Here is a 15480-nt window from a genome sequence, read left to right on the forward strand (position 1 = left end):
TTGTGCTTCCGCCCATTTAGATACATAATCAATGGCAACGAGAATGTAGAGATTATTATGAGATTTTGTAAATGGACCCATAAAGTCAATATCCCAAATGTCAAATACTTCACATACTTGAATGACATTTTGTGGCATTTCATCACGTTGACTTATTTTTCCGGTCCTTTGACAAGCATCACAGGATTTGCAAAGAAGGTGTGCGTCTTTGTAAATTGTAGGCCAATAGAATCCAGCATCATAAACTTTTCTTGCTGTTAGTTGAGGCCCATAATGCCCTCCTGTTGGTCCTGTGTGACAATGGTTTAAGATTTGATTGGCTTCATCTCCGAATACACATCGGTGTATTATTCCATCGGGACAACTTTTAAACAGATGTGGATCTTCCCAGAAATAGTGTTTTATATCACTGAAGAATTTCTTTTGTTTTTGGTACGACAATCCTTTTTCAAGGAATCCACATACTAAGTAGTTTGCATAGTCTGCAAACCATGGTATTTCATTATAATCTATCTTCAATAGATATTCATCAGGAAAGTTGTCTTGTATGGTCGATTCATTTAGAACTTCTAATTCAGGATTTTCAAGACGAGAAAGATGATTAGCGGCGAGATTTTCTGCTCCTCTTTTATCTCGGATTTCAATATCAAACTCTTGTAAGAGTAAGATCCAATGGATTAATCTTGGTTTAGCATCTTGTTTTGAAAATAGGTATCTAAGAGCAGAATGGTCGGTATAGACCACCATTTTAGCTAGAACGAGATATGAACGAAATTTGTCAAAAGCAAAGATAATAGCAAGGAGTTCTTTTTCAGTAGTTGTGTAATTCGTTTGTGCTCCTTGTAACGTCTTACTAGCATAATATATAGGTTGAAATCGTTTTTCAATCCTTTGACCTAAAACGGCTCCCATTGCAAAATCACTTGCATCGCACATTAGTTCAAACGGTAAATTCCAATTTGGTGTTATCATGATCGGCGCATTAGTGAGTTTCTCTTTAAGAATATTAAAATATTTGATACATTCCTCTGAAAAGATGAATGGAGCATCCTTTTCTAGGAGTTTATTCATAGGAGTGGCAATTTTAGAAAAATCTTTTATGAAACGTCGGTAAAAACCGGCATGCCCTAGAAAACTCCTAACTCCTCTAACATTGGTGGGATGTGGAAGTTTAGCAATTACATCTACTTTAGCTCTATCCACTTCAATTCCTTCCTTTGAAATTTTATGACCAAGAACGATGCCTTCTTTAACCATGAAATGACATTTCTCCCAATTAAGTACTAGATTTGATTGTTCGCATCTAATAAGCATTCGTTCAAGATTAACTAAACATGATTCAAATGTATCACCGAAGACTGAAAAGTCATCCATGAAAACTTCCATGCATTCTTCTATCATGTCGTGAAAAATCGCCATCATGCACCTTTGAAAGATTGCAGGGGCGTTGCAAAGTCCAAATGGCATGCGTTTGTAAGCAAAAGTACCATAAGGGCACGTGAACGTGGTTTTCTCTTGGTCTTCGGGTGCTATTGGAATTTGAAAATATCCGGAAAATCCATCAAGAAAACAATAGTAACTATTTTCGGCTAATCTTTCCAACATTTGATCAATGAAAGGAAAGGGAAAGTGATCTTTTCTGGTGGCGTCATTTAATTTTCTATAATCAATACATACACGCCATCCTGTTACAGTCCTAGTCGGAATAAGCTCATTTTTCTCATTTGTAATGACAGTCATGCCACCCTTCTTAGGCACGCATTGAACTGGGCTTACCCATGGACCATCAGAAATTGGATAAATTAAACCTGCATCAAGAAGTTTAATAATTTCTTTCTTAACTACATCTTGCATATTAGGATTTAGTCTTCGTTGGCATTGCACATACGTTTTATGACCTTCTTCCATAAGGATTTTATGTGTGCAATACGAAGGACTTATTCCTTTAATATCATGAATCTTCCATGCAATGGCTAGTTTATGAGCTTTTAACACAGAAATGAGTTGAGATTTTTCATTTTCAGTAAGAGAAGACGATATTATTACAGGTAATTCAGATTCACCATGTAAATAAGCGTATTTCAAATGGTTTGGAAGTGGCTTTAACTCTAATGTCGGTGGTTCTTCTATCGATGATTTATATCGATATCTGTCTTCTTCTTTTAGCATTTGAATTTCTTCTGTTGTTGGTTCATATCCATTAGCTATTAGTGTAGCTAACATTTTAGTTTCATCAATTGGTTCAGTTCCTTCTCCTAAAGAACATTCTCCTATTCCTTGTAATTCTGGAAATTCTTCTAATAATTCTGCATGTGAATCTATAGTTTGAATATAATAACATGTATCATCTGTAGATTGCGGTTGTTGCATTGCTTTATCAACTGAAAAGGTAACACTCTCATCCTCTATACTTAGGGTCAGTTTCTTACCAAACACGTCTATCATTGCTTTAGCTGTATTTAAGAATGGTCTTCCTAATATGAGAGGAACTTGAGAATCTTCTTCCATATCCAGAACAACAAAATCTACTGGAAATACTAAAGTACCAACTTTAACTAGCATGTTCTCCATTATCCCTCTAGGATATTTTATTGATCTATCGGCTAGTTGTATACTTATTCTTGTTGGTTTCAATTCTCCAAGGTCTAGTTTAGCGTATAGTGAATACGGCATTAGATTTATACTAACACCTAAGTCTGCCAATGCTTCTATTGAACTAAGACTACCCAGAAAATATGGAATTGTGAAACTTCCTGGATCGGATAGTTTTTCTGGTATCTTATTCAACAGCACTGCTGAACAATTAGCATTCATAGTAACAGCCGAGAGTTATTCCATTTTCTTTCTATTTGAGATTAGATCTTTCAAGAATTTAGCATATCTAGGCATTCCTGAAATCACATCAATGAAAGGAAGATTTACATTTATCTGTTTAAACATATCCAAGAATTTGGGTTGCTCGGCTTCAAGTTTCTCTTTTTTCATTTTACTCGGGTAAGGAAGTGGTGGTTGGTATGGTTTAACATAAGGTTTAGCCTTAACTGTGTTATCTTCATTAACCTTTTCAACTACCAGTTCTTTTTCCTTATTTTGATCAGGTTGTGGTTCTGGTGGAGTAGGAATAGCTTCATCAGAAATTACAGGTATTTCAGGTGGTTTAAGTGTTGTACCACTTCTTGTGGTAATGGCTTTAGCTGTTTCATTCCGGGGGTTAGCATTTGTATCACTAGGTAGACTTCCCGATTTTCTTTCTCCTATTAACCTTGCTAGGTTACTTACTTCTTGTTCCAAATTTTGAATAGAAGCTTGTTGATTTCTAAATGCTTGAGCATTTTGTTCATTAGTTTGTTTCTGAGATGTGAAAAACTGCGTTTGAGTTTCAACTAGCTTCGTCATCATATCTTCTAAATTTGGCTTTTTATCATCGGTTTGTGGTGGTTTGTTTTGAAAATTAGGTCTTTGCTGGTTGTAAGTATTGTTGGATACTTGTTGATTACTAGGACCTTGTTGGTTGTTGTATGGAACATTTCGGTTATAATTCTGGTTTTGATTGTAAATTGGTCTTGGCGGTTGATAATTATTCTGATAATTATTTCCAGGCCTTTGGTTTATGTATGAAATATTCTCTCTTTGTTCCATTGTTAATTCAATACTAAGACAATCTTTTGTCAAATGTGGTCCTCCACACTGCTCACAACTAATTCGTATTGAGTGAATATCTTTAGTCATCTTTTCCATTCGTCTCTCGACAGCATCTATCTTTGCGGAAACGGAATCTAAGTCATGGCTAGAATCGGCTCTAGCTACTTTAGATGATCTAACGATATCTTTTTCTTGGTGCCACTCATGTGAGTGGGAAGCAGTGTTATCAATAATTTTGTAAGCATCAGTTTCGGTTTTCTTCATAATAGAACCACCAGCTGCTATATCGATGTCTTTCCTTGTAGTGATGTCGCATCCTTGGTAGAATATTTGTACTATTTGACAAGTGTCTAAACCATGTTGCGGACATCCTCTTAATAACTTTCCAAATCTGGTCCATGCCTCATATAGAGTTTCGTTTGGTTTCTGTGTGAATGTAACAATTTCTCCTTGAAGTCTTACGGCTTTAGATGCCGGAAAGAATTGTTTAAGAAATTTTTCAACTAAAACATCCCATGTATCGATCGCCCCTTCAGGTAACGATTCCAACCAATCTTTGGCTTCTCCCTTTAAAGTTCAGGGAAATAACATGAGATATATATGTTCATCCTCAACTTCTCTTATTTTAAATAAAGTACAGATCCTATTAAAGGTACGAAGATGTTCATTTGGATCTTCCTTCGACGCACCACTAAATTGGCATTGATTAGTCACCATGTGTAGAATTTGTCCTTCGATTTCATAATCTGGCGCATTAATGTCTGGATGAGTAATTGCATGACCTTGGCCAGTGCGTTTAGCTCTCATTCGGTCTTCCATACTTAAAGGTTCCAGATTTTCCATAATTGAATTTGTTGAATCTGAATCACTAGAGGATTCTGATTTAATGGTTTGTTCCTCAACAATCTCTGTTTGAATGATTGGTGGTTTCGGAGGAAAAATTAATGGTTCAGGATCTATGAATTGTCCCTGAATATTCTCCGGATTCTCAATTGTGAGGTCGGGTTCAAAAAATGGATTATCGGAAATTTGAATTGGAGTACTTGGTCGACTGGATGACAATTCTAAAGAAAAATCAACGGCGACAATATTTGCTAGATGTCTTGATCTGGTTACAGGTTGTGAATGTACAAAAGGTGGTGAACGTCTTGCACGGTGCATTCACTGAATATCCTATTAGTTTTTAAAAGGAAAGAAAAATTATATAAGTTATCCAATTAATAGACTTTTCTGATTTTGTCCACGTTTCGAATAGCCAAAAGATGCAGCAGAGGGGCAGGATTCGTTTGGTCTCAATATAATTGAGTACTGTTTGGCTCCAATAACCCGGTCCACGTACAAATCCAACTATTACTACAAACCAGAAAATTTTGATGTCTATCAATTTAACCACTTAAAATAAATTTTCGTAATTTAAAGAAATTTAGATAAGAAGTAGAATAAAAATCTATGTCCTAAAAACTAGGATGTCGAGAAATAAGAAAGAAAAAGAGCGCGTCGGAAAAGGTCGAAAAAGAAAAGGGTTGAAAAATAAAAGGCGTCGAAAAATATGAAAGAAAAAGAGTGAATTATAAAACTTTAAAACACTCGACTAACCCAACCTTATTACTATCACTAACTTAAAATTAAAATTGCAAATTGAGATTACTAATTGGAGTGATAATTGATACATAGGTAAAAGGCGTCGAAAAATAAAAATAAGAAAGAAGCGCGTCGAAACTTAAAAAGGAACTAAAAACTTAAAAATTAAAAGTTGCGTCTAAAATATTAAAGCTTACAAGTAAAACTATATCCCAAATGGCAATAACTTAAAAAGTACTAAAACTTAAAAAGGCGACGCAAAATTCTAAAGCACCTAGATCTTAGTCTAAAGAAAAAGCACTTAAGGGATTTTACTGAAAAACCTAAAAATCTTGAAGTAAAAAATAAGCTACGGCAAAATACTAGAACTTAAAACTAAAAATGAGCGAAAAATACAAAAATTACGCTAAAAATGAATAAAAAGGGACAAAATATAAAAATAAACTAAAAGTTGTAAAAAGTACAATTTTTATAAAAATATTATTTTTATATTATTTATTTTATAAAACTATTAATTTTATAAACTAATTAAACTAATTAAACTTAAAATACAAAATAAATAAATAAAACTAAATTAATTAATTATTTAAAATACTAGGCTCCGCGAGTCGCGGTGAACCCAGTTCAAAACCCCCGCAAGTCGCGGAGATTGCAGGTTCAACGTGTACCAGGTTCAAATTTGACAGGTTCAGTTTTTATTATATTTTTTTATATTTTTTTGTTTTATATTTTCTATTTTAATAATTAAATAAAATATTTATATAAATTAAATAAAAACTTATGTTTTAAAAACTAAAATAAAAATAGAAATACTTTATAATTTTATAAAAATCTTAAAAATAGATTTATATATATATTTTTTTCAGTTTTTTATTTTTATTTTTGATATTTAAAAAAATGTATTTTTACAAAAACTAAATAAAACTTAATAAATTTTTTTTTTTCGTGTGTGGCATTTCGCTTCGTCGTTCCCCAGCAGCGGCGCCAAAAATACTTGATGTTATGCACAGAGGTGTATATGAAATAGCTTTATTTTTACAACTAAATACTATTAAATACGATACAATTTTACATAAGATATTTATTTATTTATAGAATAGATATACTTAAACCTTGCTACAACACTTATAGGCAGTGTACCTAATCGTACAGTAGTATAGTTTTTAGTAAGTCCGGTTCGTTCCACAGGGAATCTTTTAAACAAAGCTTAACGCTATATTAGTTTATTTTATAAAAATACAAATATATATATATATATATATATATATATATATATATATATATATATATATATATATATATATATATATATATATATATATATATATATATATATATATATATATATAAGTAATATTATTATTATAAAGGGGGATTTTTACCGTTTAATTACCGGTTTGTCAATTTTAAAAACTTTAGTCGCAGTTAAAACCTAATGTAAAATATTAAATAAATAAAAGACTTAATTTGAAGCGTAAAGTAAATAACGATAATGAAATTGCGATAAATAAAAGTGCGATAAAATAAACTTGCGATAATTAAAAAGTACGATAATTAAAAGTGCAATTAAATACAATGACAATAAATAAAAGTACGATAATTAGAAGTGAAATTAAATATAAAATAAAGGAAATTAAATATGAAATAAAAGAATTATGCTTATTTAAACTTCCGTAATCATGATGTTTGACGTGTTGATTTTAGTTTTATGCCCATGGGTTAATTGTCCTTTATCCTGGATTATTTAATATGTCCGTCTGGTTTTTATCCATCACAGTCCATCAGTCATAAATATAAAGTGCGAGTATCCTCGTCAAATTATCCTTATACCCGAAGTCAAATATTCCAAATAATTGGGGACTTAAACTGTAACAAGATTTTAATACTTTGTTTAATAATTACACCAGGTTATCGACTGCGTGTAACCCAAGGTTTTAATACTTTGTTATCAATTATGTCAAGTGTTCTTGTACATAATTTCACCCCTATTTTAATAATTCCATAGACTATTAATCCATTCCCGTGTCCGGTTAAATGAAAGATTATTCGTACATATAAATACCCCGCCCATCGTGTCCGATCGAGTGTATATGGTTATTTATAGGGACGTCCAATTGTAAATCTTTATATTAAAATTAACAAACTATCATTTAGTTAAACAAATATAAAGCCCATTAATAGCCCATAGTCTAATTTCCACAAGTGTCGTTCTTTTGTCCAAACCCCAATTATGGTACAAATCCCAATTACCCAATTTTAGTATTTTTAGCCCAACATCATGATTACTTCGATTTAAATAAGCATAATAATAACTTAGCTACGAGACATTAAATTAAAAAGGTTGAACATAACTTACAATGATTAAAAATAGCGTAGCGTTACACGGACAGAATTTCGACTTACACCCTTACAACATTCGCTAACATACCCTTATTATTAGAAATTAAAATTAAAATTAAAATATATATATATATATATATATATATATATATATATATATATATATATATATATATATATATACACACACACACACATTTAGATAGAGAGATTAAAGGATATAGAAAACGTTCAGAATGCGCGAGCTTTTATAGGCATTTTCAGAATTTGGGGCTCCGCGAGTCGCGGTATTTTTGCCCTTCAAACTCCGCAAGTCGCGGAATTTGCTTTTACAGCTCATCCCTTTTTGGATCTTCTTTGCCGACGGTTTTAATATATAAATATAATATATATATTATTTATATAATTAATTATATATTATATTATATTTATATACATAGTTAACTTGTAATTTTTAGTCCGTTGCGTCGAGCGTTGAGAGTTGACTCTGGTCCCGGTTCCGGATTTTCGAACGTCCTTGCGTACAATTTAATATCTTGTACTTTGCGTGTTGAATCTTGTACTCTTGTAATTCTGAGATGTTTCTTATCAATAATTCGAACCTCTTTAATTGTATTTTGTACTTTTGAGCTTTTTGGTCGTTTGTGTCTTCAATTCGTCGAATCTGTCTTTTGTCTTCACCTTTTATTATTTAAACGAATATCACTTGTAAATAGGACAATTGCAACTAAAAGCTTGTCTTTCTTGAGGGATAATGCTATGAAATATATGTTCGTTTTTTTGCATTATCAATCACATTCTCATTTTACACACACTTGTTCTCTAATTTTCTCTCTAGTCTTTCTCACACTAAAATTGTAAGTTTTAAATTTTCTTCTTCTTCTTCTTCTTCTTCTTCTTCTTCTTCTTCTTCTTCTTCTTCTTCCCTTCATAATCACGACATCATCATCATCTTAAGATCAAGCTTTTTAGTTTTTTAATCTTGTTATATCTTGTAGATTCAAACTTTGATTTGAATTCTTCAAGAACATGAAAGATTCAAGCTTTCTAGCTTTGAATCTTCATTACTTTGTTGGATCTAAGTTTTTTAGCTTATGATCTCTTTATTTTTGTTAAAAGATCAAAACTTGAGTTTATGATCTTCATGAAACTTGAAGATCTAACCTTTTGCTTTAAAGATCATCAAAAACATAAAAGATTCAAGCTTTCTAGATTTGAATCTTCATTACTTTGATGGATCTAAGCTTTATAGCTTAAGATCACTTTGTTTTTGTTAAAAGATCAAAACTTGTGTTTATGATCTTCATGAAACTTGAAGATCTAGCTTTATGCTTTAAAGATCTTCAAGAACATAAAAGATTCAAGCTTTCTAGATTTGAAATCTCATAATTATTGTTAAGGGATCCAAGCTTTCTAGCTTAGGGTTTCATTACTTTGTTTGATCAAATTTATGTAACTTAAGGTCTTGCTTGTTTGATTGAATCAAAGTTTGTAGCTTTAATCTTGAATAAAACTTGTATTTGTGTTGAGGCTAAGAACATGATGTAACCTTGGTTCATCATCCATCTAAAACTCTTAAGTGAGTTGTATTTCTCCTTAGTCTTGACATGGTGTGTTAATGGTTGAAACTTGGTCAAAGTGATGCTAAAACATCAAAGAGTTGTACACTTGAAGCTTACACGCATTGAGGATGAGAGCCGTGATGAGCATCAAGCACCAAGAAACCCACCGGAGCACTTGTTTTCTATTTTTTGGGGTCTGATCAGACTCCTAAGGCTTTTGGAAAGTTGATTTCCAGATTTTTCGGTTCGAGTAGATGACTTTCCATTTTAGACTCGCCTAAATCCGATCTACGGTTTAGGATTTATAGCCTTCCGAAGTCACTACACCTTTGTAACGACGTGCTAAAAATTCTGACCTACTCGCGCTTGAACCATCGCCACGGTCAAATGACATCGAGTTAGGATCTGAAAATTGGATAGTGGTATGAGGACTCACATATGGAGCCTTGGCCACTGGCCATGCATATTTTCAGTTTGTATAGAGATTGTATCAGCTTTCTGAAGTCAGCCTTTTGTTTCGATCTCTATTCTTGTTGAAAACTTACTTTATCTTTTACGAATGATGATGATACTTAAACTTAATTTATTCACTTTTAAATTTTTGACGACAATTTACTGACCTAGTAACCTTTGACTTAGGTTGAGTACCTTTCGGACCGACTTACTACTTGCATACTTTTCCTATCGACTTTTACCGCACCATTCACTGTGTGTTATAGCTCCCTTTTTACTTTAACTATTTTTGGGACTGAGAATACATGCGCTTTTATGTTTTACATGCTAGACACGAGTACTTAAACTTTATATATGTGTGGGTGATATAACAGCACAAACATTCCCCTTAGCTCGATAACATTTAACTATTGGTTTTTGAGCCGGTAGATGCGAATCTTAGATATAGATCCATAGGGTTTGACATCCCCACTTGGGCTAGTCGCGCTAGCATTTAATGGGTGTTTGATACTTCTGGAACATACGCACTCGCCAAGTGCACTTTTAGGGGGTGATATTTATTTTACGTTAAGTTAGTTACCGGGTGCCCACGGATAAGCATATACTTTTCATACTGTCTTGAATACGAAATCTCGTGGTCTACATTACATTGTTGATTTCAAACAAACTATAGCTCACCAACATTCGTGTTGACATTTTAAAGCATGTATTTCTCAGGTGCCTAGACGTTGTTGCTTCCGCTGTTAGACTTGCTGTTATAGTCTTGGTGTTATAGACTTGCTGTTACAGACTCGCTGTGTTAGACTTCCGCTGCATTGTTTAGAGATGTCTCAAGCATGGAACTATTACTTCGCATTCACAACTTATGTTATTTTTCGAACTATGGTTTTGTAATGACCTTTGTGTCATGTACTTTTGTTAATGCTTTCTATTCATAGAAGCACGTTATCCTTGTAAAACATTTGACGTTGGTAAAGACGTCATCTTTTGTAAAACATTTGACGTTGGTAAAAACGATACCTTTTCATGAATGCAAAACTTGTCTTTAAACAACATATAGTGTCGTAACAGTGTAAAGATCCTGTTGTTGATGATCCGTACACGTTGATTTTGTACGGGGCGTCACATTTGGTATCAGAGCATTGGTTGTAGGGAATTAGGTTGCATTAGTGTGTCTTGACCAAGTCGAGTAGGATTCACTAATAGGACTAATCTACAACTTGCTCGTTTACTTGTTTCTGCGAAACTGCTGCATGCTACTGCTATATATTACTGCATGTTATTGCTTATTATTACTGCATGCTACTGGTTACCTGATACTACTACATGACACTACTATCTACTACAGTTTTGTGTACTGTAATAGACTACCTAGGTTATTGTTTATGCTGTTTCTTGCTACATGTCTGCTATTTGCTGTACGACTTGGAAAATTTATCTTTCCTAGGTCAGATGTTTTTTTGAACCCTTTTCCCACTCGTCTAACCCTAAGAACTAGTAATGTAATCCACCTGTTTCTACCGTTCCACCGTTCCAGATATCAACACTTTACTTCACGCAATCTAGGAAGAGTACCCCTCAGATTACACGCCCACTAAAGTTGATCCTCGGAGGAGGAGATATGTGAGAACTTGTTAGAGTAACTACACCTCGCCCCACCCCCCGAGCTCACCCTAATTAGCCACGTACAATGTATGCACATTAGAAGGTTGTTCAGTTTCCGCAAGTTGACCCGTATCCTGTACGCTTTCATGACCGTCACTTATCTGTTTCATCCTTCACCACTGCTCAACGATCTAATGACACTTCTGGACTTAGATCCCTAACACTCTTGGGCATCGGAGAAGTCGGGAAGGCATCCCCTTTCACAAGGTCAGAGTGTCTTCTACTGATGCTCACCCATACCCAAAGACTTGAGAGTCGCCTCAAACATATCGTATTACTACTTGCTACACGTGCAACTCGACACGAGACCCAGATTGAATTTCTAGAAAGGAACCTAACGACATTACATGAACCCGAACATTTTGAAGAAAATTTTGGGACACTTAGGCATTGATGCATGACCTACGGAACCTACGCACCCACACCGAGAAACCGTGAGATTAATGATGTAGATTTTGTTTTGAGATAGCATAGATAAAGCACCGTTAGATAAAATTGAGTAGAACTTGAAGTGATCACGTTACATTGACCATATGGAGTAATATTGGAATGAACGTACGATTTAGTACAATATAACGTACGATTTAGTACAATATAATGACACCCGGCCAGCATGATTATATTGAAGTAAATCATGAAGAAGTTCCAATGTTACTATATAAGGAATATGAAGTGATTCAAAGAAAATTTTGGTAGGAACCACTTGAGTATACAAATTATGGTCTGTTAGAGGTAACGAAAGAATAACAACGTAGCTCAGATACTGTACAAAGAGGGCCTTGATTGCAGAATTGATAACCCGAATTTTTTTTTATAGATATAGACACCCTGGACACATAAGGGAAAAGTTCTCAAATAGGAAAAACTTTGGTCTTACTTGCGGTAGTGCAATCGTTATCTCAGCTATGGAGACTCGCATGGATCCTGATTATAGTTAGGGTACGATTCGTCACAACGTTTTATTGTCTCAAAGTTGTTTAATACTAGAGTGATAGGAACCTTATATCTAAGGACCCTAGTGTTATGACTAATAAGCCATTAACAACCATGAGAGTTAAGTATTCTATAGGACAAGCCAATGGTAAGCTGGCAGAGATAGAGGAATAATTTAAGGTAGTACCTTAAAATTAACAGGTGGGTCATTTGGAGATGACCTCATGTCAACAAAACTTGGAAGTTTTAAAGTAGTAGTGTAAAGGATTAGTTACCTACGCACAAGCAGATGTTATTTAAGAAGATTGATAAAAATTTTCACGGTAGTATAATAAGATTTGGTTCGAATAAACCTTAAGATTAACCTAACGCCCATCAATTTGGGAAGCTAATTGATACAATAGTTGGAATGGACTTTAGGATTAACCTAATACTCATCAAGTTAGGAAGCTTTGATGAAATAGTTGTAACGGACTGGCTTTCAAGGATGAAAGCGAAAGTTATTTATAGTGAGAAGATTATTCGTATACCTCGCGAGAATGGTGAGCCAAAAGCCATCTGGGTTAATTCAACAACCCGAAATCTCACAATAGAAATGGGAAGGAATAACAATGGATTTCATCACGAAGCTACCGAAAATGGTATGCGGTTATGACACTATCAGGGTTATTATTGACCGTCTCACCAAAACTGCTCACTTTCTAGCCATGAAAGAAACCGATACAATGGACAAACTTGCACAACGATACATAAAGGAAATTGTATCCCGTCACTTCAGCAATTCAAATTCTATATTAAAGACTACCCAAGAATCTTATTTGATACTCATTCTTACGCGACTCTAAATCCTAACTTATTCCGAGAGATTTCTTATTTGATGATAATCACACCATCATCCTTCTTACTTCGATATTAGTCATACCAGTTCAAAATTTTCCAAAATCAATGGGTGGTTAATTCTCATCCTCATACTCTCCCATTCGTATCTCGCTTATAAGCAACAGCTTCACACTTAAGTATTTTTGGTCAAAAGACTTATGCCCTACTAATAGTCATCAACCACATTTAAATTCAATAGTTTTCATTACCTCGTAACATTGTTGCTCAAATATCACCCGAAATTTTCAAAAATCTTTTATTCGATCCTCATCAATCTTTTTCCAACTTGTAACCTCCGATATATGAAAATTTTGTTTGCCAAAATTTTTCACACACCATTTTACTGTGCGATTCTCTCAAAGTTTTATAAAAAAATAAATTTATTTTATTGCCATTCGTACAAATTTTAGAAACCGTATATGTTATATATAATAAAGTAAATAATTAGTTATTTTTGACTAGTACATATGAAATTTTACTTTCACTTTTACAAATCAATTCTTTTATTCAAAAGATATTTTACTTAGAATAGTACATGTTGTACATAACTCTAGTTTACTAAGAACTTCGTTTCTTTTCTTACATTGTCACCTTAAACGATTTCTATAAAATTTTCGTTGCCTGTTATATAAATTTTTTTCGTGTTATTCGTATCCAATTAATCATGAAGACTTTACAACCGTCGAAATCGAGAGATTCATATGTGTGTGTATGTGATAAAGGCACTTACTGCCATGTCATGCAGAGCCTTTGGGCATCCACTAACACTTAAACCATTCAAAATTATTGCGTTACCCCAGGGATCTTATTTACCACAACTGTTGGAGCGATGCTCTTTCTTACATAACTCTAAGTCCTGACTTATTCCAGGGGATTCTCATTTAGTGATATTAACACCATCAGTATTCCGACTTTAATATTAGTCATAACCTGTTTGGCATTTTTCAAAGTCAAGAAGCGATTAACTTCTCATCCTCATGCTCTATCCTTCATACCTCACTTTTTAGCAACGGCTTCGCACGTGAACATTTTTGGCCCAAAGACTTATGTCCTGATAATTATCAAAACTACATTTAATTCACTAGTTTTCATTACCTAGTGACATGTCACCCGATGATTCAAAGATTTTTCACTCGATCTTTTTCAACTCGTAACCCCTGAAATACGAAAAACTATGTTTATCAAAACTTTTACACGTTGTTTATTTGTGCGGTCCTCACGAGATTTATGGACAAAGGAAAGTAATAAAATTTTTCTGTCACTTGTGCGATTTATAAAATCATATAAGTATATATACAATTAAGTTAATAATATTTACTTTACTTATTTTGGATAGTACATACTAAATTATACTTTCAAATTATTTAAAAATTGCTCCTTTATTGAGTTGTTTAACTTAAGTCGAATAGTTTTGTGCAAAATGGTACACGTTGTACATACTTCTAAATTTACTAAGAACTTCGTTCCATTTATGCTGTCACATCAAACGTTTAAAGAGTTTTCAAAACTTCCTTGGTTAATTTTATTAAAGATTTTCGTATTAGTGTACACCATGTATGGATCACACTTCTTCTCGTCCCCCGTTTAGGGATGAAGCTTACCATTAAGATCTTTGTTAAAACTCCTGAGCCACTTTAGATGGCAGTTTTATAAAATTTGTTAGGAAGTCTTTGAGCTCATAAAATGTTCCTTTTAAGGATAGACATGGCAAAAACGCGGGTCGATAAATCAGTTTTTTGAGGTACACTCAGTGGTCACCCCATTGTAGGAAAGGCAATAGGTGGGTTTCTGCTCTCAATATTTCACAGCTAATCGCAACACCCTATTGAGCATCATCTCTATGAATCAGTATGTTGAGGTACAAGAAATCATTTTTGAGATTCTTTTCACTTGGAGTAAACCATTCGTTATGACCTAGGGTTGACGTATCTTCTCATCCGCGCATCCCCTTAAGTATAAGGATAAATTCAGATCAACTCGCTCGTTATACGAAGAGTTCACTCTCGTTCAAAGATCACACCTTTTGTGCTATTTTCTTTGGGGAATGTAATATAAATTTCTTTAAAAATCTATGAATCATGTTATCCGCTTGGAAGGGACTGCTTAAAACATCTATAACACTGAGGTGGTTACTCTATATATTTCTTCCTTCTTTGGTTGCAACTATATGTTGTTCTAGTCGATGTTAACCCTAACTTCAGCAAGTAACTGAAAGCATATAGTTACATTAGGCAACTGTATTTTCATTCCATTCAAGGATAAGTTCACATGCAGTATGGTAAACTGGGTGATATCCTTCATTGTTCGTTCAGACAGTCCTGAAGATACTATAAATAATTATGGCTTGCATTGTATGTAGGTATGATTAGGCACACTCAGCTAAAATTTCAATTCATTTATTCAAATGAAATGTTTCTTAAATATC

The sequence above is a fragment of the Rutidosis leptorrhynchoides genome, chromosome 8 (assembly GCF_046630445.1).
Source record: "Rutidosis leptorrhynchoides isolate AG116_Rl617_1_P2 chromosome 8, CSIRO_AGI_Rlap_v1, whole genome shotgun sequence".
Classification (NCBI taxonomy): domain Eukaryota; kingdom Viridiplantae; phylum Streptophyta; class Magnoliopsida; order Asterales; family Asteraceae; genus Rutidosis; species Rutidosis leptorrhynchoides.